This window comes from Gorilla gorilla, chromosome 11 (assembly GCF_029281585.2).
Source record: "Gorilla gorilla gorilla isolate KB3781 chromosome 11, NHGRI_mGorGor1-v2.1_pri, whole genome shotgun sequence".
In the NCBI taxonomy this organism is placed as follows: Eukaryota; Metazoa; Chordata; class Mammalia; order Primates; family Hominidae; genus Gorilla; species Gorilla gorilla.
This window is the reverse complement of record NC_073235.2, coordinates 90,892,002-90,917,929: the sequence shown is the minus strand read 5'-3', so window position 1 is coordinate 90,917,929 and position 25,928 is coordinate 90,892,002. Positions and strand designations below refer to the sequence as shown.

At 37.5% G+C, this 25,928-nt stretch overlaps 1 protein-coding gene across 32 annotated transcripts in view; it reads right to left on the bottom strand.

The window, feature by feature from the left end:
- GULP1 (GULP PTB domain containing engulfment adaptor 1) overlaps positions 1 to 25,928 on the bottom strand; it is a 304,220-nt gene that overhangs the window by 120,312 nt on the left and 157,980 nt on the right. For 12 of the 32 annotated variants that reach the window (XM_055380362.2, XM_055380375.2, XM_055380371.2 and 9 more), the window contains one exon: positions 8,645 to 8,738. The exons of the other annotated variants lie outside the window; for them this stretch is intronic. The gene's annotated coding sequence lies outside the window, so the exon portion shown is untranslated. The remainder of the gene's footprint in view (positions 1 to 8,644; positions 8,739 to 25,928) is intronic. 32 annotated transcript variants of the gene reach the window in all.

Genomic DNA, 25,928 nt, shown 5'->3' with positions numbered 1-25,928 from the left:
CCCACTTCTTAGCATTTTATTTGATGCAATGTGCGCTCTACACTTTTTTTGTAAAACACGTCTTACAACTCCACCAGAAAGTATGTAGATACTAGCTACTTTGTTCAGTACCCCAACGTATATAATACAATACGTGACACTAGGTTGGCATTCAATGTACTATTTATTTTATGTATTAATAATGCATGTTTTAATGTACTTTTATAATTGAAATAAAATATATAGTTAAAATTTTAATGTTAATAAGTTAAGAAATACAATTCTATGTAAATTGACTTTATCTCAATTTATGGTGTAACATAGATCCTTCTTTTTAGAGAAACTTTTCACAAATATTGTTTTAGTGACTACAAACACATGCATGAATCATTTCCCTATTATTAAAAAATTGTTACTTTTGGGAGGCAGAACAAGATGGCAGAATAGAAGGCTCCACCAATTGTCTCCCCAACAAAGACATCAATTTAACAACTATCCAAACAAACAAACAAACAAAAGCACCTTCACAAGAATCAAACATCAGATGAGCACTCACAGTGCCTGGTTTTAACTCAGTATCACTGAAAGAGGCACTGAAAAGGTAGAAGGAACAGTTCTGAATCACCAGCATCACTCCTCTCTTACCCTCAGCAGGAGCATTTCTGAGTGCTGGGGAAGGGAGACCACAGCAATTGTAAGGCGTTCAACTCAGTGTTATCCTGTTATAGCAAAAAGGAAAACCACACCAAACTCAATTGACCCCTGGCCATGGAGGGAGCTTTTAAAACTGCCTTAGCCAGAGGGATATGTCTGATCCCAGCTGTCGAAACTTTAGTTACCACAAGCCTTGCCACTGTGGGCTAAAGTGTTATGGGGCTCCAAATAAACTGGAAAGGCAATCTAGGCCGCAAGCAATGCAAGTTTTAGGTGAGTCCTAGTGATGAACTGGGTCCAGAGCTAGTAGAATGCTGCGGCACGTGACCTACTGAGACACAAGCTGAGGCAATTAAGCTCAAAAAGAGACCCCTTCTTTCCATTCAAGGAGAGAAGAGGGAAGAGTGGAAAGGACTCTGTCTTGTATCTTGGATAGCAGCTCAGTGACAGCAGGGTAGGGCATCTGTCAGAGTTATCAGGTACCTGTTCCAGGCTCTAGCTCCAATACAACATTTCTAGACACCTTGCACCAGAAGATAATCCTTTCTCTTTGCCTTGAAAGGAAAAACTCAGTACTAGTAGCCTTCATTACCTACTAACTGAAGAGCCCTTGGGCATTGAATAACCAGCAGTAACACTCAGGTGGTACATCAAGAAACTTGGGTGAGACTCTGAGGCTCGCTGGCTTCAAGTGAGACTCAGCACATTCCCAACTGTGGTGGCTATGGGGCAAGACTCCTTCAGCTTGAGAAAAGTGGAGGGAAAAGTAAAGGGGACTTTGTCTTGCACCTAGATACCAGCTCAGCCACAGTGGGGTAGAGAACCAACTGGTCTCTTGGGGTTGCTGATTCCAAAACTGGGCTCTTGCACAACATTTCTGGACCTGTCCTTGGCCAGAGGCGAGTCCACTGCCCAGAAGGGTGAGTCTCAGGACTGGCAAGATTCAGCATAAGCTGACTAAAGAGCCCACGGACCTTAAGGTAACATCAGCAGTAGGCTGGCAGTACTCACTGCAGGCCTGTAGTGACAGTTGCCATGGGGTGAGGCATACCTTCCTTTGGAAAGGGGATGAAAGACTGAGAAGGACTGTGTCTTGTGGTTTCAGCTCAGCCACAGTACAATAGAACATCAGAAAGACTTCTAAGTGGTTTTGACTCTAGTTCACGGCTTCCAATAGGCAACTCTGGACCTGCCTGGGGCCTGGGATAACACAGTGCCCTGAATGGAAGGACAGAGGCCTAGCTGGCTTTGCCACCTGCTGACTGTAAAGCCCCACGGTCTTGAGAGAAAACAGGCAATAGCCAGGGGTTACAGCAGGTCTTGGGCAAGAACCAGTGCTGTTCTGGCTTCAGGTCTGACCCAACACAGTATGTCACTCCATCCCACTTCTGGTGGTTCAGAACAGAGAGAGACCCCATTTGTTTGAAAGAAAAAGAAAAGAAGAAGAGAAGAGGTCAACTCTCTGCATGGTGATCTGGAGAATTCTTTCAGATCTTGTCCAAGACCATCAAGGCAGTATCTCTATGAGTCTCTAAGAACCACAGCATTACTGGGCTTAGGGTCCCCCCCAAACCAGATACAACTTAGATCACAATATCCAAGTCTTTTTGAATATCTGAAAAGCTTTCCCAAGAAGGACAGGTACAAACAAGAGCAGACTGCGAAGACTACAATAAATACCTAACTCTTCAATGCCCAGACACAGACAATCATCTACAAGTACTAGGACAATCCAGGTAAACATGACCTCACCAAATAAACTAAATCAGGCATGATAAAACAATCCTGGAAAAACAAAGATGTGTCACCTTTCAGACAGAGAATTCAAAATAGCTTTGTTGAAGAAACTCAAAGAAATTCAAGATAGAGAAGGCATTCAGAATTCTATTAGATAAATTAAAGAAAGAGATTGAAATAATTAAAAAGAATCAAGCAGAAATTCTGGACCTGAAAAATGCAATGGACATAGTAAAGAACATATCAGAGTCTTTTAATAGCAGAATTGACCAAACAGAAGAAACAATTAATGAGCCTGAAGCTAAGCTATTGAAAAATACATGGTCAGGGGAGACAAAAGAAAAAAAGAATTAAAAAGAATGAAGCGTGCCTGCCGAATCTAGAAAATAGCCTCAAAAGAGCAAATCTAAGTGTTAATTGGCCTTAAAGAGGGAACAGAGAAAGAGATAGGAGTAGAAAGTTTATTCAAAAGGATAATATCAGAAAACTTCACAAACCTAGAGTAAGAGAGCAATATCCATGTACGAGAAGGTTATACAACACCAAGCAGATTTAACACAAAGAAGACAATCTCAAGGCCATTAATAATCAAACTCCCAAAGATCAAGGATAAAGAAAAGATGTTAAAATCAACAAAAGAAAGGAAATAAATAATAACACACAATGGAGTTCCAATACATCTGGCAGCAGAATTTTCAGTGGAAACCTTACAGGCCAAGAGAGAATGTCATGACATATTTAAACTGCTAAAGGAAAAAAAACATTTTATCCTAGAATAGTATATACAGTGAAAATATCCTTTAAACATAAAGGAGACATAAAGACTTTCCCAGACAAACAATAGCTGAGTTATTTCATCAACACGAGACCTGTCCTAGAATAGATGCTAAAGCAAGTACTTTAGTCAGAAAGAAAAGAACATTAATGAGGAATAAGCAACACCAAAGATACAAAACTCACAGGTAATAGTAAGAACACAGAAAAACAGAATACTGTGACACTGTAACTGTGATGTGTAAACTACTCTGAAGCAGAAAGACTAAACCATGAAACAATCAAAAATAATAACTACAACAACTTTTCTGGACATAGTACAATAAGATATAAATGGAAATAATAAAAAGTTAAAGAAAGCAGGGACATAGTTAAGATGTAGAGTTTTTATTTCATTTATTTTTGCTTGTTAGTTGGTTTATGCAAATAGTGTTAAGTTGTTATCAGCTTAAGATAATGTGTTATAAAGTAATACTTGCAAGCCTCATTGTAACCTCAAACCAAAAAACACACAAGAGATACACAAAAAATGAAAAGCAAAAAACTAAATCATATCACCAGACAAAATCTCCTTCAATAAAAGGAAGACAGGAGGGAAAGAAAAAAGGAAGAGAAGATCACAAAACAACCAGAAAACAAATAATAAAATGGCAGGAGTAAGTCCTTAGTTATCAATAATACCACTGAACATAAATGGATGAAACTCTCCAATCAAAAGACATAGACTAGCTAAACAAGGGGGGGCGGGTGGGCAGTGGTGGGAAGAGTCACTGATCTGTTGCCTATAAGAAACACACTTCACCTATAAAGGCACTCATAGACTGAAAATAAAGGTATAAAGGTATTCCATGCCAGGAGAAACCAAAAAAGAGTAGGAGTAGCTATATTTATTTCAGATAAAATAGATTTCAAGGCAAAAACTACAAAAGGAGAAAAAGAAGGTCACTATATAATAATGAAGTGGTCAATTCAGCAAGAGGATATAACAATTTTTAAAATATAGAGTTAGACTCCAATACAATAATAGCTGGAGATTTCAACATCCCACTTCTAGCACTAAACTGATGTTCCAGACAAAAAATTAACAAAGCAACTTCAAACTTAATCTACACTCTAGACAAAACGGAGGAAACAGATATTTACAGAACATTTAATCCAGTGATTGCAGAATACACATTATTTTCCTCAGAGCATGGATCATTCTCAAGGATAGATCATATGTTAGACCACAAAACAGTTTAAAATATTCAAAAAACTGAAATAATATCTAGCATCTTCTCTGACCAAAACTGAATAAAACTAGAAATCAATAACAAGAACAATTCTGAAAACTATACAAATATATGAAAATTAAACAATATGCTCCAGAATGATGAGTGGGTTAGTGAAGAAATTGAGAAGGAAATTGGAAATTTTCCTGAAACAAGTGACAATGGAAACTCAGTATATGAAAACCTATGGAATACAGCCAAAGCAGTACTAAGAGGGAAGTTTATAGCCATAAGTGACTCCATCAAAAAAGAAGAAAAGCTTCAAATAAACAACCTAATGATACATGTTAAAAATTAGGAAAACAACAGCAACCCAAACTCAAAATTAGTAAAGAGAAAATATCCAAATAAATCAAATCTGACACATAAAAGGAGACTGTACAACTGATACGGCAGACATTCAAAGGATCATTAGTGGCTACTATTAGCAACTGCATGCCAATAAATTAGAAAAATCTAGAATAAATGGACAAATTCCTAGAGACATAAAATGTATCACGATTGAACCAGGAAGATATTCAAAACATGAACAAATCAATAACAAGTGACAAGATCAAAGCTGTAATAAAGTCTCACAGTAAAGAAAACCCTGGGACCTGATGGCTTCACTGCTCAATTCTACCAAACATTTAGAGAATTAATACCAACACTACCCAAAGTATTCCAAAAAATAGAGGAGGAGAGAATACTTCCAAACTCATTCTATGAGGCCAGTATTACCTTGACTCTAAAACCAGATAAAGGCACATCTGAAAAAAAGAAAACAATAAGCCAATATCACTAATGAATACTGATGCAAAAATCCTCAACACAGTACTAGCGAACTGCATTCAACAATACATTAAAAATATCATTCATCATGAATCCCAAGTGGGATTTTATCTCTGGGATGAAAGAATGATTCAACATAGGCAAATCAATCAGTGTGCTGCATCATGCAAACAGATCAAAGGATTAAAAACCATACGATCATTTCAATAGATGCTAAAAAAGCATTTGATAAAATTCAACATCTTTCATGATAAAAACCATAAAAATTGAGTATAGAAGAAACATACTTCTACATAATAAAAACCATATATGACAGACCCACAGCTACTATCATACTAAATGAAGAAAGACTGAAAGCCTTTCCTTTGAAATCTGGAACACAAGGATGCACACTTTCACCACTGCTATTCACTCTCTCTTGCTCCTGCTCACACCATGTGAGATGCCTCATTCCCCCTTTGCCTACTGCCATGACTAGAGGTTCCTGAAGCCTCCCCAGAAGCAGAAACCACTATGCTTCCTGTACAGCCTGCAGAACCGTGAGCCAGTTAAACCTCATTTCTTTATAATTTACCCAGTTTCAGGTATCTTTTTATATCAATGTGAGAATGGACTAATGCACTTGTGATCCCGGAAAACAAGCAAAAGTTAAAAGAAATTATCCCACACCTTTGTTTTCCAGAAACAGCTTATTGCAAGGAACCCTTCCCCATATAACTTAGATGAGATGCAGGACACTTCCCTTGTGTACCTATGACAAGGCCAGGCCTAGACCTCCAAAATGCCATTATTTGCTTCATAAATGATTAGCTGAACTGTTTGGGCCACTGACCAAACTGGACAAAATATTTGCTACCTCGACTTAATCAAACTTTAGTTAAGCTTTACGCCTTCCCGTAGGCCCCTAAACTCTAATCCATATTCAGCCTCAGCAGCCTCAACCCTTCATTTACACCCTCTCCTAATAACAGGCTGACTATGTTTTAAAGGGTTCCTCATTCTCTGAGCTCCTATCCCTAATCACACCACCCTCATTTGTCCTACTTTCCTACACCCAATTCTTTCTAGTCTTGCTTACTATTCCCTAAAACAAAACAAAACAAAACAAAACACTTCGCTGCTTACCCTTTGAGACACTTGTTGATCTTATAGTTGGCATATTTTCCTTATTGCAATTGCCCCCCTCCCCTCGTTGCAAACATCCTTTCCAATAAAGTCTCTCGTACCTAAGTCCAGATTTGTTTTTTTATTTGACAGTCTACTCAATCATATTTGGAAAGATTTCTGGCAACTAACCCCAATCTATTTCACTGAACTAATTTTCAAATTTTCCTTTCAAAATATCCACTGAAAAGGAGCTAGCCTTCTCATTCTCTCACACTGAGTGCTTTCATTTCACTATAAAAACTGTTCCCTCAAATGAATTGCAAAAGATGTCCTAGAAATGTGAATAAATCTAGTTTTTTCAAAATAATGGTGTTATCTTTGCTTCTCTAGTATCAAGTACATATCTATAGTTAATATATGTTGAATTACAAATCAAATGAGCAAATCAAGTTTTATGAAATCATATACTTGAAATCAAGTTTTATGTATATGATTCATAAACACATATATTAGCTCCCAACTTTATTTAAAGTGAATGTCAATTTTAAAAATAATCTTTAATAATTTTGAAGATAATTTTAGAGTAAGGAAATTCTCTAAGGTTATCCAGTCATCTGAGTAACCAAACTATACTTTTCCTTTATTACACATATCACACAATATTATGAACAAACTATACAAATAAAAACAATGAATAATTTCATCAAAGAAAACACTGTAAACAAGCTAATAATGATATCAAAGATCATTCTCTGACAAACAGTTCTACTAAACAAAAGAAATCTGTTAAAATAATATATATCCTTAAAGCAATAAAAATTAGTGAACAATTTGATTCAGTCAGACATATTTTCAGACAAAAGTTTCATTGAGGTCAAGCAAATGCTGTTGATTGTTCTGATACCAAATATGAAAGATAAATGGACTCTAGTAAGGAAATAGAGACATTTTCTTTATTTAAGCTTTTTATGGAAACAAATCCTAAGAACAGAATGAAATTATGTTAGCATCTAATTCAATTCATCACTTAATCAGACATTTCTTTTATATCATCTATGACAGGCAGCCTCTGAGAAATTCATAAAGCGAGCACTAGACCACCTGTGACAGTCTTCATTTGATTGACTTAATCATTTATTTTTTCATATCTTTTAAAATGTTTATTTAGTATCTCATATGTCAATATGCCTAAAAACAAAGGGAAAGATATTTGTAAATGAGGAAAAAAATGAGTTATCGATAAGTGAACCACATGGAAAATATTAGTAGGAAATATAATAGCTGAGATTTTTTTAAAGCAATGATAAATGGCCTAAATTGGAGAACTGTGTGTACAGCTTACGGATGTATTACTGAGTTCAAAGATAAAGTGGAGAAATTCTCCTAGATGACTACAAAAAAGGAAATAAATATACTAAATAAATACCAAGATATATTAAATAAAACTGCCAAAATCTTGATACTGAGATTACCATAGAGAAAAACATAAAGAGGAGGCTATAACTGATAAAATTATGGAGATAAATTTCAGACAATTAAAAAAGATTATGAGAAATCTCAAACTGTAAGTTTCAGACCTAGGCATGTTATCATAAAATTAAGAATATTACAGGCAGAGAGAAAATATGCAACACTTCCAGGCAGAAAGAGAAGGTTGCCTCAATAGCAACGAGAACTCTCTACTCTTTGTTCCAGTTTAATTCCAGGTCTTTCCAACCCCTGAGATTTAGCATTATTATCCTCCTAACTCCAATTCTTGAAAATAATGAGACTTCTCTTTTAACTTTTGCCACAAACTTTTTTTTTTTTTCAACTGTGTCATGTCCTCAGACCCTTGTCAGTCCTTGATTCATACTTCTAAGGGAAACCTGACCAGTCTAATTGATGGATGAATATTGAGGGTAACAGAAAGAAAATTCAAGGACAGCTGCTACTTTTTTTTTCTTCTTAACTGAGTGAATCATAGTGCCATTTATTATGAAAGAGACACTTGGGGAAAGCAAAGTTTGAAAGGCAGAATTCAAGACTTTTGTTTTGAAGCCTTTCCTTATTAGTATAGTGGTGAGTATTCCTACCTGTCAAGACTTCTGTTTTGGATATGTTAGTTCTGAGATACCTACCAGAGAGCAAAGATGAGATGCTGAGTTAGTAGTTGGATACATAAGTCATGATCTGGTAGGTAGGGTAGGACTAGAGACATGACTTATAAAGTAACCAGCTCGCACATTACGAGATTAGTTAAGAAGTATATGTAAATAGATAAATGATAATTGAGCCTAAAAGCATGCCAAATTTATGAATGAGGCAGAATAAGAAGAGCAAGCTAGAGATAGATAAAAAACAGCCATCACCTGTAATCTCAGCACTTTGGGAGGCCGAGGCAGGCGGATCACGAGGTCAGGAGATCGAGACCATCCTGGTTAACATGGTGAAACCCCGACTCTACTAAAAATACAAAAAAAAAAAAAAAATTAGCTGGGCATGGTGGCGGGTGCCTGTAGTCCCAGCTATTCGGGACACTGAGGCAGGAGAGTGGTGTGAAACTGGGAGGCGGAGCTCGCAGTGAGCTGAGATTGCACCACTGCACTCCAGCCTCGGCGACAGAGCAAGACTCCAGGGGGGAAAAAAAAAACAGCCACTGAGGTCAAATAAAAACCACAAAGTGTGCCCTTCTGGTATCCAAATGAAGTATGTTTTTATTAAGAGAAAACATGATTAAATGATATTGAGAGCTCTACAAAGAGAAAGCCTGAAAAATGGCCGTTAGTTTCAGAACATGGAGATAACTGGTGACCTTTGCATTGCACTTTCAGAAGACAGGGACTAAAATAGCCTGACTGGGGAGAGGGGTAGAACAAAATGGCAAAATAGAAGGCTCTCTCAATTGTCCCCCCCAGTGAGGACGCCAAGTTAACAACTATCTACACACACACACACACACACACATACACACACACACACCTTCATAAGAATCAAAAATCAGGTGAGCACTCACACTACCTGGTTTTACCTTCGTACCACGGAAAGAGGCACTGGAAAAACAGTCTTGAATCTCAGACCCCACCCCTCCTCCATCCCTCAGTAGAGGCAACCCTGCTCAGAGAGGCAGCCTGGTGTTTCTGAGAGCATTGCTGTGCACTGGGGAGAGTAAGAGCTAGCAATTCTGAGGCATTGAACTCAGTGCTGCCCTTGTTAATAGCAGAAAGCAAAACCAGGCCAAACTCAGGTGACGCTCGCCCAAGGAAGGAGAATTTAAACAAGCCCCACACAAAGGAGAATTGCCAATCCCAGTGTTTGGAACTTCAGCTCCCCCAAGCCTTGCCATCATGAGCTAAAGTGCTCTGGGCCCAGAGTCAGTGGGCTGAGGGAGACAGGGGGTCATGACCTACTGAGACACCAGCCAGGACTGCTAAGGGACTGCTGGCATCACCCTTCCACTAACCTCAGGCTGCATAGTTTGTGGCTCCAAAGGAGACCCCTTCCTTCTGCTTGAGGATCAGAGAGGGAAGAGTGGGGAGGACTCTGTCTTGCCTCTTGGATACCAGCTCAGCCACAGCAGGATAGGGCACCAGTCAGTCTTACAGCCCCTGTTCAGACCTTAGCTTCCTGATGACATTTCTAGAAACACCATGTACCAGAAAGGAACCTACTGCCTTGAAGGGAAGAACTCAGTCATGGCAAGATTTGTAACATGTTAACAAAAGAATAACCAGAATAATAACCAGAAGCAATACCCAGGTACTACATCAAGAACATTGAGTGAGACTCTGAGACTTACTGGCTTCAGGTGATACTCAGCACATTCCCAGCTGTGGTGGCTACAGGGTGAGACTCCTTCTGCTTGAGAGAAGTGGAGGAAAAAGTAAAGGGGACATTGTCTTGCACCTTAGGTACCAGCTCAGCCACAGGGTGGTAGAGCATGAAGTGGGCTCTGAGGTCCCTGATTCCAGGACTTGACTCTTGGATGGCATTTCTGGACCTTCTCCGGGGAAAAGAGGAAGCCCACTGCCATGAAGGTTGAGTCTCAGGCTTGACAACATTCACTAGAAGCTGATTAAATAGCCATTAGGCCTTAGGGAGCAATGGCAGTAGCCTGGCAGTACTCCCCATAGGCCTGAAGTGGCAGTGGCCACATGGTGAGGCTCTTCTGCCTTTGGAAAGGGGAGGCAAAAATGGGAGGACTGCATCTCCCTATTTGAGTTGCCAGCTTAACCACAGTACAATAGAACAACAAGTGGACGGCTAAGGTTTCTGACTCTAGTCCCTGGCTCCCAGATGGCACCTCTGAACCGATCTAAGTCCTGGGGCAACTCACTGCCCTAAAGGAAAGAACACAGGCCTGGCTGGCATTGCTACCTGCTGATTGTAGAGCCTCAGAGTTTTGAGCAAAAATAGGCAGGAGCCAGGGAGTGGTTACAGCAGGCCTTAGGTGAGAACCAGTGCTGTGCTGGCTTCAGGTCTGACCCAGTGCAAGCTATGGGTGGTGCCTACAGGGGTGATGTGCCAATCTACCCTCTGCTCCAGGTGGCTCAGAACAGACAGAGGGACTTTGTTTGGGAGAAAGTAAGGGAAGAGAACAATAATCTCTGCCTGGTAATCCAGAGAATTCTTTGGGATCTTGACCTAGACCATCAATATAGTACCCCTATGAGTCTATAAGAACCACAGCATTAGGGAACTTGAGGTCCCCCATAAAGAAGACACAGCTTAAATCACAACACCTACATCATTTTGAATATCTGGAAAGCCTGCCCAAGAAGGATGCATACAAACAAGCTCAGATTGTGGAGACTACAATAAATACCTAACTCTTCAATGGCCAGACACATTAACATCTACAAGTATCAAGATGATCCAGGAAAAGATGACCTCACCAAATGAACTAAATAAGGCATCAGGGAACAATCCTGGAGTAACAGAGATATGTGACCTTTGAATTCAGACAGAATTCACAATATCTGAATGAAGAAAACTTAAAGACATTCAAGATAACAGAGAGAAAGAATTCAAAATTCTATCAGATAAATTTAACAAAGACATTGAAATAATTAAAAAGAATCAAGCAGAAATTCTGGAGCTGAAAAATGCAAATGTCATACCAAAGAATGCATCAGAGTCTTTTAAAAGAAGAATTGATAAAGCAGAGGAAAGAATTAGTGGGCTTGAAGACAGGCTATTTGGAAGCACACAGTCAGAGGAGAAAAACGAAGAAAAAAAATAAAAACAATGAAGTGCATGGACAGCATCTAGAAAGCCGCAACAGGGCAAATCTAAGAGTTATTAGCCTTAAAGAGGAGGTAGAGAAAAAGATAGGAGTAGAAAGGGATAATAACAGCGAACTTCCTAAACCTAGAGAAATATATCAATACCCAAGTAAAAGAAGGTTATAGAACACCAAGGAGATCTAATCCAAAGAAGACTCCTTAAGGCATTTAATCAAACTCCCAAAGGTCAAGGATAAAGAAAGGGTGCTAAAAGCAGCAAGAGAAAAGAAACAAATAACAGAAAATTGAGTTCCAATACATCTGACAGCAGACTTTTCAGTGGAAACTTTACAGGCCAGGAGAGCATGGCATGACATAATTAAAGTGCTGAAGGCAAAAATATTTTTTCCTAGAATGTATCTGGCAAAAATATCTTTCAAACTTGATGGAGAAATAAACCTTTTACCAGACAAACAAAAGCTGAGGTATTTCATCAACACCAGACCTTTCCCACAAGAAATGCTAAAGGGAATACTTAAATCAGAAAGAAAAGTATGTTAATGAGCAATAAGAAATGTTAATGAAGGTACAAAACTCACTGAATAGTGAGAACACAGAAAAACAGAGAATATTATAACACTGTAATCACAGTTTATGAACTACTCTTAAGTACAAAAACTAAACAATGATCCAATCAAAAATAATAACTAAAACAACTTTTCAAGAAAAATGGAACAATAAGATATAAGTAGTAACAAAAAAGTTAAAAGAAAACAGGGGTATGAAGTTATGGCATCAAGTCTTTATAAGTTTTAATTCCTTGTTTGTTTGTTTATGAAAATGATGTTAAGTTGTTATCAGCTTAAAATGATGGGTTATAAGATGGTATTTGCAAGCTTCATGGTAGCCTCAAAGCAAAAAAATATACAATGAATATACAAAAAATAAGAAACTAAATCATATCACCAGACAAAATCATCTTCAATAAAAGGAAAACAGGAAGAAACTGTAAGAAAAGACAAAGTAGTTCACTATATAATAATGAAGAGGTTAATTCAGCAAAAGGATATAACAATTTTAAATATATACGCACCCAACACTGGAGCACCCAGATATATGAAGCAAATATTATTAGAGCTAAAGAGATAGACTCCAATCCAATAATAGCTGGAGACTTCAACGCCCCACTATAAGCACTGGAAATATTTTCCAGATGGAAAACAAACAAAGAAAATTCAAACTTAATCTGCACTCTCGGCCAAATGGAGCTAATAGGTATTTACAGAGCATTTCATCAAATTGCTGCAGAATACACATTCTGTTCTGCAGCACATGAAACATTCTCAAGGATAGACCATATGTTAGGTCACAAAACAAGTCTTAAAACATTCAAAAAATTGAAATAATATCAAGCATCTCTTCAGACCACAGTGGAATAAAAATAGAAATCAAAAAGAGAAAATTTGGAAACTATATAAAGACATAAAAATTACACAATATGCTCCTGAATGACCAATGAGTCAATGACGAAACTAAGCAGAAAGTTGAAAAATGTATTGAAACAAATGATAATGAAAACATAACATACTGAAGCACATTGGATACAGCAAAAGCAGTACGAAGAGGGAAGTTTATAGCTGTAAGTGACTCCAACAAAAAAGAAGAAAAACTTCAAATAAATAATGTAATCATGCATCTTAAAGAACTAGAAAAACAAGAACAAACCAAAACCCAAACCAACAGGGGAGAAATAATAAAGATCAAGCAGAAATAAATAAAATTAAAATGAAGAAAACACTATAAAAAAGCAATCAAAGACTATTTTTTTGAAAAGTTAAATAAAATTGACAAACCTTCATCCAGACTAAGAAAAAACAGAGACATTGCAAATAAAAGCAGAGATGAAAAAGAAAATTTTACAACTGCTACCCCAGAAATTCAAAGAATCATTAGTGGCTACTATGAGCTACTATGTCTAGAAGAAATGGACAAATTCCTAGACACATACAACCTACCAAGATTGAACCACGAAGAAATTCAAAACCTGAATAGAGCAATAATAAGTAACAAGATTAAAGCCATAATTAAAAGGTTCCCAGGGCCAGTCGCGGTGGTTCAGCCTATAATCCCAGCACTTTGGGAGGCTAAGGTGGGTGGATCACCTGAGGTCGGGAGTTTGAGTCCAGCCTGACCCATCTTTACTAAAAATACAAAACTAGCTGGGAATGGTGGTGCATGCCTATAATCTCAGCTACTCGGGAGGCTGAGGTAGGAGAATTGCTTGAGTTTAGGAGGCGGAGGTTGCAGTGAACTGAGATCATGCCATTGCACTCCAGCCTGGGCAACAAGAGCAAAACTCTGCCTCAAAAAAAAAAAAAAAAAAGCTTACCAGTAAACTGAAGCCCAGGACCCGATGGCTTCACTGTTGAATTCTACCAAACATTTAAAGAAGAGCTAATACCAATCCTACTCAAACTATTTAAACTATTCGAAAAACAGAGGTGGAGGGAATACTTCCAAATTCATTTTATGAGGCCAGGATTATCCTGATAACAAAACCAGACAAAGACACATCATAAATAAATAAATACATAAATAGAAAATAAAAAACTATAGGCCAATATCACTGAAGAATATTGATGCAAAAATCCTCTACAAAGTGGTAGCAAACCAAATTCAACAATACATTTAAAAGATTATTCATCATGACCAAGTGGGATTTACCCTTAGGACGCAATAATGGTTTAACATATGCAAATAAATCAATGTGTTACATCATAAAAACAGACTGAAGGATAAAAACCATACAATCATTGCAATTGATGCTGAAAATTCAACATCCCCTCACTATAAAGACCCTCAAAAACTGGGTATAGAAAGAACATACCTCAACATAATTAAAACCATATATGACAGACCCACAGCTAGTGTCATACTGAATGGAGACAAACTGAAAGCCTTACCCCTGAAATCTGAACACAACAAGGATGCACTTTCACCACTGTTATTCTACACAGTACTGGAAGTCCTAGCTGGAGAAATTAGGCAAGAGAAAGAAATAAAGGGCAGCCAAATTGGAAAGGAAGAAGCCAAACTATTTTTATTTGCAGATGAAAGGATATTATATTTGGAAAAACCTAAACACTCCACCAAAACACAAAAATAACTATTAGAACTCATAAACAAATTCAGTAGAATTGTAGAACATAAAAATCAACCTACAAAATTCTACAGGATTTTTTATATGCCAACAGTAAACAATCTAAAAAAAAAAAAAGAATTCCCATTTACAGTAGCCACAAATAAAATTAAATACCTAGGAATTAACTTAACCAAAGAAGTGAAAGATCCCTATAATTAAAACTATAAAATGCCAATGAGAAAAGCTAAAGAGAAGACCAGAAAATGCAAAGATATTCCATGTTCGTGGGTTGGAAGAATCAATATTGTTAAAATGTACATACTACCCTAAAGCAATCTACAGATTCAATGAAATCCCTATCAAAACACCAATGACATTCTTCAAAGAAATAGAAAGCAACTATCCTAAAATTTATATGAAACCATAAAAGACCCACAGTAGCCAAAGCTATCCTAAGCAAAAAGAACAAAAATGGAGGAATCATATTACCTGACTTCAAATTGTACTACAATGCTATAGCAAACAAAACAGCATAGTACTGTCATAAAAACAGACACATAGACCAACGAAACACAATAGAGAATTCAGAAATAAATCCACACACCTACAGTAAACACACTTTCTACAAAGGTGCCAAAAACATACACTGGGAAAAAGACAGTTTCTTCAATAAATGATGCTGGGAAAACTGAACATCTATATGCAAAAGAATGAAACTAGACCCCATCTCTTGCCATATACAAACATCAAATCAATATAGGCAAAGACTTAAATCTAAGACTTCAAATTATGAAACTACTATAAGAAAACATTAGGGAAAACATCCAGGACATTGATCTGGGCAAAAATTTCTTTAGTAATAACCCACAACTACAGGCAACCCAAGCAAAATGGACAAATGGTATCTCATTAAGCTGAAAAGCATTTACACAGCAAAGGAGACAATCAATGGGATAAAAAATTTGCAAACTACTCCCTTGACAAGGGATTAATAACCAGAATATATAAGGAGGTCAAACAACTCTGTAGGAAAAAATCTAATAATCTGATTAAAATATGGGCAAAAATTTGAATAGCTATTTCTCAAAAGGAGACACAAAATGATAAATAGGCATATGAAAAGGATGTATTTTCTGTAGCCTCGGAAAGTACATTCTTTCCCTCCCATTTAAATGGCTTATATCCAAAAGACAGGCAATAAAAAATGCTAGCGAGAATGTGGAGAAAAGGAAATCCTCATACACTGTTGGTGGAAGTGTAAATTAATACAACCACTATGGAGAACAGTTTGGAAGTTCCTCAAAATACTAAAAATAGAGCTACCATATGTTCCAGCAATCCCACTGCTATGTATATACTGAAAAGAAAGGAAATCAGTATGTCAAAGCGATAACTGCACTTTCATGTTTGTTGCAGCTCTGTTCACAATAGGCAAGAACTGGAAGCAACCTAAGTGTGTATCAACAGGTGAATGGACAAAAAGAAATGTGGCAGTTATACACAACGGAGTACTATTCAGCTATAAAAAGAATGAGATACAGTCATTTGCAACAAACGGATGGAAATGGAAGTCATTATGTTCAGTGAAATAGGCCAGGCACAGAAAGACAGACACCCCATGATCTTACTTATTTGTGAGATCTAAAAATCAAAACAATTTAACCTATGGAGGTAGAGAGTAGAATCATGGGTATCAGATATGGGAAGCAGAGTGTAGGGATGGGGGTGGAGTGCTGTGAGGGAGATGGAGAGAGTTAACAGGTACAAAAAAAATTAGAATGAATGAATAAGACCTACCATTTGATAGCACAAAAAGATGTCTATAGTCAAAAGTAATTTAAGTTAATTTTGTTAAATAGCTAAGAGTATAATAAGATTGTTTCTAACACTAAGAATATATGCTTGAGGGGATGGATAGCCCATTTTCCATAATGTAATTATTATGCATTGCATCCCTGTATTAAAACACTTCATGTACCCCATAAATATATACACTTACTATGTACCCACAAAAAATAAAAATAAAAATAAAATAGCCTGACTGGTGTGGGTAGACTTTTGCATTGTATTTTCAGAGGGCTGGAAGAGCCTGACTGGTTGAAAGAAATGAAGAAAGGAAGTAGAGAAACTCAAGGAATTTTGCTTTAAATGGAAACAGAGAAATAAGGTAGGAAATGGAGGGTGAGATAGACTAAGACTAGACATTTTTGGGGGAGCTATTGAATATATATTTATGCTGATTGGAAAATTATGTTAACAGGAGAAAACTGGTGATACAGAAAAGAGAGAGCATAAATGCAAGAAGAAGTTCTTTGAGAAAGTATGAGGGAATATGGTCAAAGAGAAGGCCCTGTCCTTAAATGAACAAAAGCAATTCATTCAGCATAAGAGAAGGGAAGGCTGACTCATGGAAACATACTAAAATACTTAATAGTTTGGTAGATTTGGTGATGGGAAAGTGTAGAATTTCTCTTCTAATTGCATGTATTTTCTCAGTTGAATAAGGAGTAGGTATTAGTTCTGAGTATGATGACGGGGGTATAAGGATTCAAGAACAGAAAAAGAGGGTTGTTTAGGCAGAAAAGAGTCATCTCAAATAGAAGAGTGAATGGAAGATATAAGGAAGTTAAATTTCTGTACAATTATAATGATCTTATGATGACTGCAATCCAAATGTAAGATAAGTATAACTAATAAACATGGTTGTATGAGGGAATGCATGTGTGGGGGGTTTGTTCCAGCCATATTGTTTGCTTAAGTAGAAGAATGCATAGTCATTAACAGGGGTTGGGATTTTTCCACACAAGTAAGAAAGAAAAAAGGGCAAAGATGTCTTCATAAATTATATCCATATATTGAAACAAAATTTACCTTTGAAACTGATCCAGCCTTAAAAACTACATCAGTTATGTTCCTCTTCTTATCACATCCCTTTATTGTACTGTATTAGTCCATTTCATGCTGCTTATAAAGAAATACCCAAGACTGGGCAATTTACAAGAGAAAGAGGTTTAACTGGATTCACAGTTCCACGTGGCTGGGGAGGCCTCACAATCATGGCAACAGGAGGAGCAAGTCACATCCTACGTGGATGGCAACAGGCAAAGAGAACTTACCATTTTTAAAACCATCAGATCTTGTGAGACTCATTCACTATCATGAGAACAGCACAGAAAAGAGCCACCCCCATAATTCAATCACCTCCCAACAGGTTCCTCCCACAACATGTGAGAATTGTGGGAGTTACAATTCAAGATGATATTTGAGTGGGGAAACAGCCAAACCACATCATTTGGCACCTGGCCACTCCCAAATTTCATGTCCTCACATTTCAAAACCAATCATGCCTTACTAACAGTCCCCCAAAGTCTTAACTAATTTCAGCATTAACTCAAAAGTCCACAGTCCAAAGTCACATCTGAGATAAGGCAAGTCCCTTCTGCCTATAAGCCTGTAAAATCAAAAGCAAGCTAGTTACTTCCTAGATACAATGAAGGTACAGGTATTCGGTACATGCAGCCATTCCAAATGGGAGAAACTGACCAAAACCAAGGGACTACAGGCCCCATGCAAGTCCAAAATCCAGTGGGGGAGTCAAATCTTAAACCTCCAAAATGATCTGTTTTGACTCCATGTCTCACATCCAAGTCATACTGATCCAACAAATCAGTTCTCATAGTCTTGGGCAGCTCTGCGTCTATACCCTGTGGCTCTGCAGGGTACAGCCTCCCTCCCATCTGCTTTCATGAGTTGGCAATGAGTGTCTGTGGCTTTTCCAGGTGCATGGTACAAGCTCTCAGCAGATATATCATTCTGGGGTCTGGAGGACAGTGACACTCTTCTTACAGCTCCACTAGGTGGTGCCCCAGTAGGGACTCTGTGTGGGAACTCTCACCCCACATTTCCCTTCCTCGCTGTCCTAGCAAAGGTTACCCATGATGACCCCACCCCTGCAGCAAACTTTTGCCTGGGCATCCAGGCATTCCTATACATCTTCTAAAAATCTAGGCAGAGATTCCCAAACCTGAATTCTTGACTTCTGTGCACCCGCAGGCTCAACACCATGTGGAAGCTGCCAAGGCCTTAAGTTTGCACCCTCTGAAGCCACAGTCCAAGCTCTACATTGGGTCCATTTCAGCGATGGCGGAGCAACTGGGATGGAAGGCACCAAGTCCCTAGGCTGCACACAGCACGGGGACCTCAGGCCCAGCCCAGAAAACCGATTTTTCCTCCTAGGCCTTCTGGCATGTGATGGGAGAGGCTGTTGCAAAGGTCTCTGACATGCCCTGGAGACATTTTCCCCATTGTCTTGGTGATTAACATTCGGCTTCTCATTACTTATGCAAATTACTGCAGTTAGCTTGAATTTCTCCTCAGAAAATGGGATTTTCTTTTCTATTGCCTTGTCAGGCTGCAAATTTTCCAAACGTTTAAGCTCTATTTCCCATTTGAAACTGAATGCCTTTAACAGCACCCAAGTTACCTCTTGAATGCTTTGCTGTTTAGAAATTTCTTCCACCAGATACCCTAAATCATCTCTCTCAAGTTCAAAGTTCCACAAATCTCTAGGGCAGGAGCAAAATGCCACCAGTCTCTTTGCTAAAACATAATAAGAGTCACCTTCGTTCCAGTTCCTAACAAGTTCCTCGTCTTCACCTGAGACCAACTCAGCCTGGACTTTATTGTCCATATGGCTATCAGCATTTTGGTCAAAGCCATTCAACAAGTGTCTAGGAAGTTCCAAACTTTCCCACATTTTCCTGTCTTCTTCTGAGCCCTCCAAACTGTTCCAACCTCTGCCTGTTACCCAGTTCCAAAGTCGCTTCCACATTTTCAGTTATCTTTTCAGTTTCAGTTATCTTTTCAGCAGTGCCCCACTCTACTGGTACCAATTTACTGTATTAGTCCTTTTTCTCGCTGCTGATAACCTGAAATTGGGCAATTTACAAAAGAAAGAGGTTTAACTGGACTCACAGTTCCACATGGCTGGGGAGGCCTCAAAATCACGGCAGAAGGCAAGGAGGAACAAGTCACATCCTGTGTGGACGGCAGCAGGCAAACAGGGCTTGTTCAGGGAAACTCCCATTTTTAAACTCATCAGATCTCCAGTTTCATTCACTATCATGAGAACAGCTCAGGAAAGTCCTGCCCCCATAATTCCCATGACACATGGGAAATGTGGGAGTTACAACTCAAGATGAGATTTGGGTGCGGACACAGCCACACCATATCATGTACTCAACATGAATATTCACTTACAATTTACTGTTTTGGGAATATTTTTAAATTATCATAGGGTTGAAACTTGTTCACAAATTAATGACCAAAGGGGAAATATGCACCTAGGTATACTTATACATTTTGTCTGTCATGTGAATATATTTATATCTAAGAACATTTTATTTTATTTTATTTTTTATTTTATTTTATTTTTGAAGACAGGATCTCACTCTGTCTCCAAGGCTGGAGTACAGTGGCATGATCATAACTCACTGCAACCTCAAACTCCTAGGCTTAAGTGATCCAACTGGCTTACCCTCCCGAGTAGCTGGGACTACAGGAGCATACCCTCATACCTGGTTAATTTTGTTTTTTATTTTTATTTTTATTTTTGTAGAGATGGGGGTCTCACTATGTTTCCCAGGCCAGATTGGAACTCAGCTTTAAGTAATCCCTCCCATGTCCGCCTCCCAAAGCGCTGCAATTATAGGCATGAAACTCCATGCCCAGCAGAAGGTTTTCTTCAAGTTTCTTCTGACATAGATAAGAGGCAGAAGAGAAAGATACACTTTAGTGTCCCTATGCCTAATGTGGATTTCGTCACAACTAAGGTCAGTGACTAAAATTACTGATCCTCTTTATTCATTTGTACCAGCAGTCTTCAGTTTTGGATTTCCTCATTCTTTTCACCAGTAAGTCCTCTTGTCCAATTTGAATTAGACCCTTTTGATCCTGATCTACTGACAGAGGCAGGAGGCAGACAAATGCCTAGGCAGATAGAGGTGGTTCCCTGGTGAAACCCCACCTTCAAGTCAAAGGCAGTCCTGGGTAAATCCTTGGACCAGATTGAGAACCTGTCTTCCTGTCTGGCATGCTTTCCTCTGGTTGATCCCCACTGTTCACCTATTTTACATATACCTATCCTTCCCTAATTAGTTTTTTACTGTGTCATGCCCACCTTTGAGTGGTGCCTTTGTTTTAACCTTTTTGCATACTCACAAACTAATCATCATGCCCTCCCCATTCTGTGCCTATAAAAACCCCAGACTAAGCCATACTGGGGGAGAAACCACCAGACTGCAGGATTGGGGGAACACTCCCACATGCCCTCTCTGCTGAGAGCAGTCCCATCACTCAATAAAATTATTCTCTGCCCTCCTCACCATTGAAATTGTCAGCATATCCTTAGTCTTCTTGGACATAGGACAAGAGCTTGGGAGCAGCCAAACAGGGGTACAAGCTATAACACAGGCAGGCTGAGTGGGCAGGGTGCCTCCAGCGGCAGGCCTGGGCCTGAGCAAGGCTCAGGCAGCAGGGGGGCCTTGCCAGCCATACAGGTCCCCAGGTGGCAAAGTGGCTGAGAAGAACCCTGCATCATTACCAGATAGAGTGACCAGGTCCAGGCTGGGGAGCCAAGAGTGCAGTGGAAAGAAAGAAAGGCCAAAAGCACCTGAAGCATTAGCATCTACAGAACTAGCAAAATTCACACATGTAACCTAGAATATCTTTTCCTGCTGGAAACCTTGACTTGTCCCTTTTCATATTTCTGGTCTTTGTTTTACTTAGTGGAGTTATTCCCCACCCCTACCCTTGCACTACACACAAAATGAAGTGCAGTGAGGTTGAGTAAGGGCAATCCTTTCTTTTGAGCAAGTTATGCAGAGAAAAAGATAATAATTCAAACTACATATTGGCCATTGCTCTCTGTATCTTGGAATATGTCAATAACTGTTATTATTTAGCCTTTAATCAATGAAAAGCCAAGGGAAAACTCAGAGTCCCCATATACTCCGATATTTGTGATAAATGTTTATGCTGTTGCTTAACTCTGGCTTAGTTTCCAAAATGTTGATAGGGGTGCTGAGTCACATCCACCAATCTATATCAAGCCCAGGTCCTACAAGAGGGCACATATAATGAGTTACTACAAAGACACTCATGTAAACATTTCCATGAAGGCCTAAAGGGGGCAAAAGATCTAGAATAATAAATACTTTAGGATAAAATACTTTTACAGAACACAAATAATATTAACATTTTAAACATTTACATTTCTAAATAGATCAATACTCTGAAATTCCTCCCCATTTTAATGGTGTTTTGTATATCTATATTAACACATAAAATTAGAAGAATTGCAAATTAACATTTTGTAAATTGGCTTATTTTAACACATAAACAGATATTTGTCGTAGATAAATACATAAAAGACAAAAGTGAGTAATTCCATATTAAAAAGAAGGGCATAGTGGCTCACACCTGTAATCCTAGCACTTTGGGAGGCTGAGATGCGAGGATCACTTGAGCCCAGGAGTTGGAGACCAGCCTGGGCAACACAGTGAGACCCCACCTTAAAAAAAAAAAAAAGGGCAAATATACCTTTTGTTAGAAATGGGAATTTAAGTTGACTATTTTACATACAATCCTCCAAAAAAGTGTATTTGATATTTCTGCTGTGTTATTTACTACTTAATGTTGTAAGTGCTAACAGTTTTAATATGATTTACTACTTTTGAAATATACCCTATTATTGTATTAACAAAATATTTAAATTCTACCTCTAGAAACAAGAATTCTGTTAGAAACTGTGGGAGAAACAGACAAGGTGGGAAACTCGATCCTTGTCATGTAGTACCCCAAAATGACACTGTGGATTGCTTTGGACTAGTGCTTCCCAAGTAGGTAGGAGCACATGTCACAGTATCAGCAGTTGAGGCAGGGCAAGGGACCTACCATTTGTTGTTTTGAAACACATATTAACAGTGTATTTATTATGCTTATAATAGAAAATACACGAATAAAGTTCTATAAATTCTTGAGAAGTGAGAATTGCAGAAGATAAAATGAAAAAATATTCTTAAATAAGAGGGGTTTGAAAAGTTCATAAATATGTGGGGAAAAACACAGTCTCCTTGTAATTCTTGGCATCTAAAAAGGAGACTTGAACTATGTGATCTATCTCTTTATTTTGCATTTTTATATCCTAAAATTGTTGTCAGGCAGAATCCCAGTAGGCCTGCTCTGCTTTCAGGCTGGTGACCTGGAGGTGAAAAACCTCCAGGTTTTTCTAGTTCTCTGATTCATCTATGGAAATAAACACTGGCCTTTGGATCTGGTGCTTTCTTTCCTTTCATTATTCTTAACACATTAAAAGAGGAGTCACAAAGCCTAATCTTCAGATTTAGTGACAACTAGACAGAAAAGGCACAAGTCTGGGAATAACAAGACTGGTTGGTTCCTGCCTTTTTCAATTTAGAAAGCTAAGTCTCCTTATTAGAAAATATTAAATGCTGTAGTGCATATACTTACTTTTCTAGTGATCCAAAATTATAAAAATCTCAGTTATAAAACAATTCATCCTAATTCTGCACATCTTTATGTTTCAAAGCTTACTTCTTCCACTGGAGAAATGTCCTATTTAAAACATATTTACTATCACTAATTGAGGTCCATATTTGCTTTTAAAATAAAACTTTAACTTACTATATATTAATGACAGATATATTTCTCACATACATAAAAACCAACAGCTTCAATGTATCTGAATTACATTAGTGCAATTTAAAATGTATTCTTTTTTTTTCCTAGTATAATCTGGCAGGGATATCAAAGAGAAGAATAAACTATAAAGAGAGATAAGAGAATTCCCAGTTACATAGTTTACAAAGTGCAGGCAAAGCACACTTTTAAAACATTGTATTTTCAATTTTGACATTAATATTGAGAAAACCAAAAAGCCTAAATTAAAATAATCAGTTTTAAAATTATGAGACTATCCATAAAATGTAAACACATTTTGAGTGCTGGAAAATATTCACTTAACTCATTTAATAGAATAAGCAGCAGATAATAATTACTTAATGATAAAAATGTAGTATATGCCCTGTTACAAAGATGTCCTGTCTTGGTAGATGTAAAATAAAAACTTTCTTTTAAAGAGAAATAAATCTGGAGTTTTCTCATGGTTCCAATGCTTTACTTTTTTTTTTCCTATTAACATTCGTTTCTCATAATGCAAACCATATGTGACAACATGCAGCCCAAGCTCATTCCTTTAACATCACACAAATATGCTCACTCAGCAATCCAACAAAAGTGAACATTTGTGAATGTCTTTGATCATGCCAACATTGGTCAGGTAAAGTGAAACAACATGCTTTCCTCCCGAATGTACCATGTGTATTACATCATAAATTGTTAGGAAAAAATAAGTAGAAAAGTAGCATTTAAAAACAATTCAAGTTTAGAAATCAGCAGCAAAATACAATGTTAATTTAGACACCAATGGTGGTTGGTTTTCAGCTAAAAAGAGTCACTAAATTTTGGAGTTTAAATGGTAGCATATACCCATTTACTAATTGAGTAATTTGCTGAAAGGTGAAGGTGAAGGCAAAACTTCCTACTTGCTTGGCAGAAGTCAGGTGCTGAGATGGGGAAATGTTGCTGAAGCTTAATGATTCTCAGCTGTGAAGCAGATGGTGCTCGAATTGCAATCCTTGTTGGACAGTAAAGTTGAGGCTCCTGAAACATGGAGTGATCCTACTCTTGCTTCTGTGGGTCCCAAACTGAACTATAGAAGAGCAATTCTTTTGAAAAGTTTATTAAGTACAAATGCACTTAACAAACGGGAAACATCTTTGTCTCAAAAAGAAATGTCATGTCCTAATATTCTTTTTTTAATATTGTATAAAACATTCTAAATGAAAGAGAGTTAAAGAAAGTGATAATAATTCATCTTGGCCCACTGAGTGCACTCACTTTAGCACTCAGGGAAAAATATATAATTGTATATACCCAGATGAATATAAATAATGTATATATCTATATAGTGATTAGAAAAACACTACTTTTTTAATACTAAAGAAGTCACTTAAAAATGTGCACACTAAGCTAGTTTCCTACATCTAATTACTCCAGGTAACTATTATTCCCCTATTTCAAATATTGGCAAGAAATGGTTTAAAAAGCATGCTTACAATATTCTAATATAATTTAACTGTATTATATACACTTAACTGTTATTTATTATAAACCTAGAGTGATTACATACATAAATATTATGATAAAAATAGTAATTAGACAACAAACAAATGTAAACCTGAAAGTCCCTACTTTCTCATCAGTAAAATAATTATTTTCATCATATTCTGTAAATCCTAAATGACCTGGCACAGTGCCAGAAATATAGCACAAGATCACTAAAGTATCTTTCTTAATGGTGTTGGTGATGATCACATAACAAACATTTTTGGCAATTTCTTCATATCATGTACATTATTAATATTATCTTAGATAACCATCAATTTGTATGTATTGATATGTAAACCATAGGTATGAAGCATTTGGTTAGATTTAGAATAAATAAGCTGAAATCTAAATGTGTACTATTGAAAGAGAAGAAAAGAGGAAGAAAGAAATTCAGAGCCAAGAACAGTTTTCTAAATATCCAAATGAAGTAAAAAATGAATAAACTCTATAAAGCCATTTGAACTATTGGTAAAACCTACCTCCTTTAAACTTCAAGGAAAACCAATTTCTCACTGAATTTGCCAATAATGTGGCAATAATTCACTTTGGCCATAATCTCATACAATCTTTTCAATGCATTATTTCCAGGCATGATTCCAAGATGCTGAATCCCAGAGTAGCAATGGGAATTCTTTACAATCTTTCCCAGTAGCAGAAATGTATTCTCATTTGGAAAGTGTACAGTAGAAGTGCCTATTTTAATTATTAGCTTCATCATTGTACTCCATACTCTATACTACCCATGGAAGTAATGATATCTCACAATGCTCATGTCATCTGTATCCTGATACTGTTATAAACTGAGTTCCATAATGCTATCCCCAGAAGTATATTCACTACCTAATTAGTATTCATTCTACACAATATCCTTAGTGAGCAAAATAAATAGATGTATTGGGGTTGCAGGCCAAAGCTGCAAATCATAGAGACTCAATTGGGGGAGGAGGGGAATACAAAGAAAATTGTGTGGAAGACGAAACAAGAAAAAATAGTAAAACAGAACAGAACCCACTGAAACACATTACCTACCCCTGAGGTTAG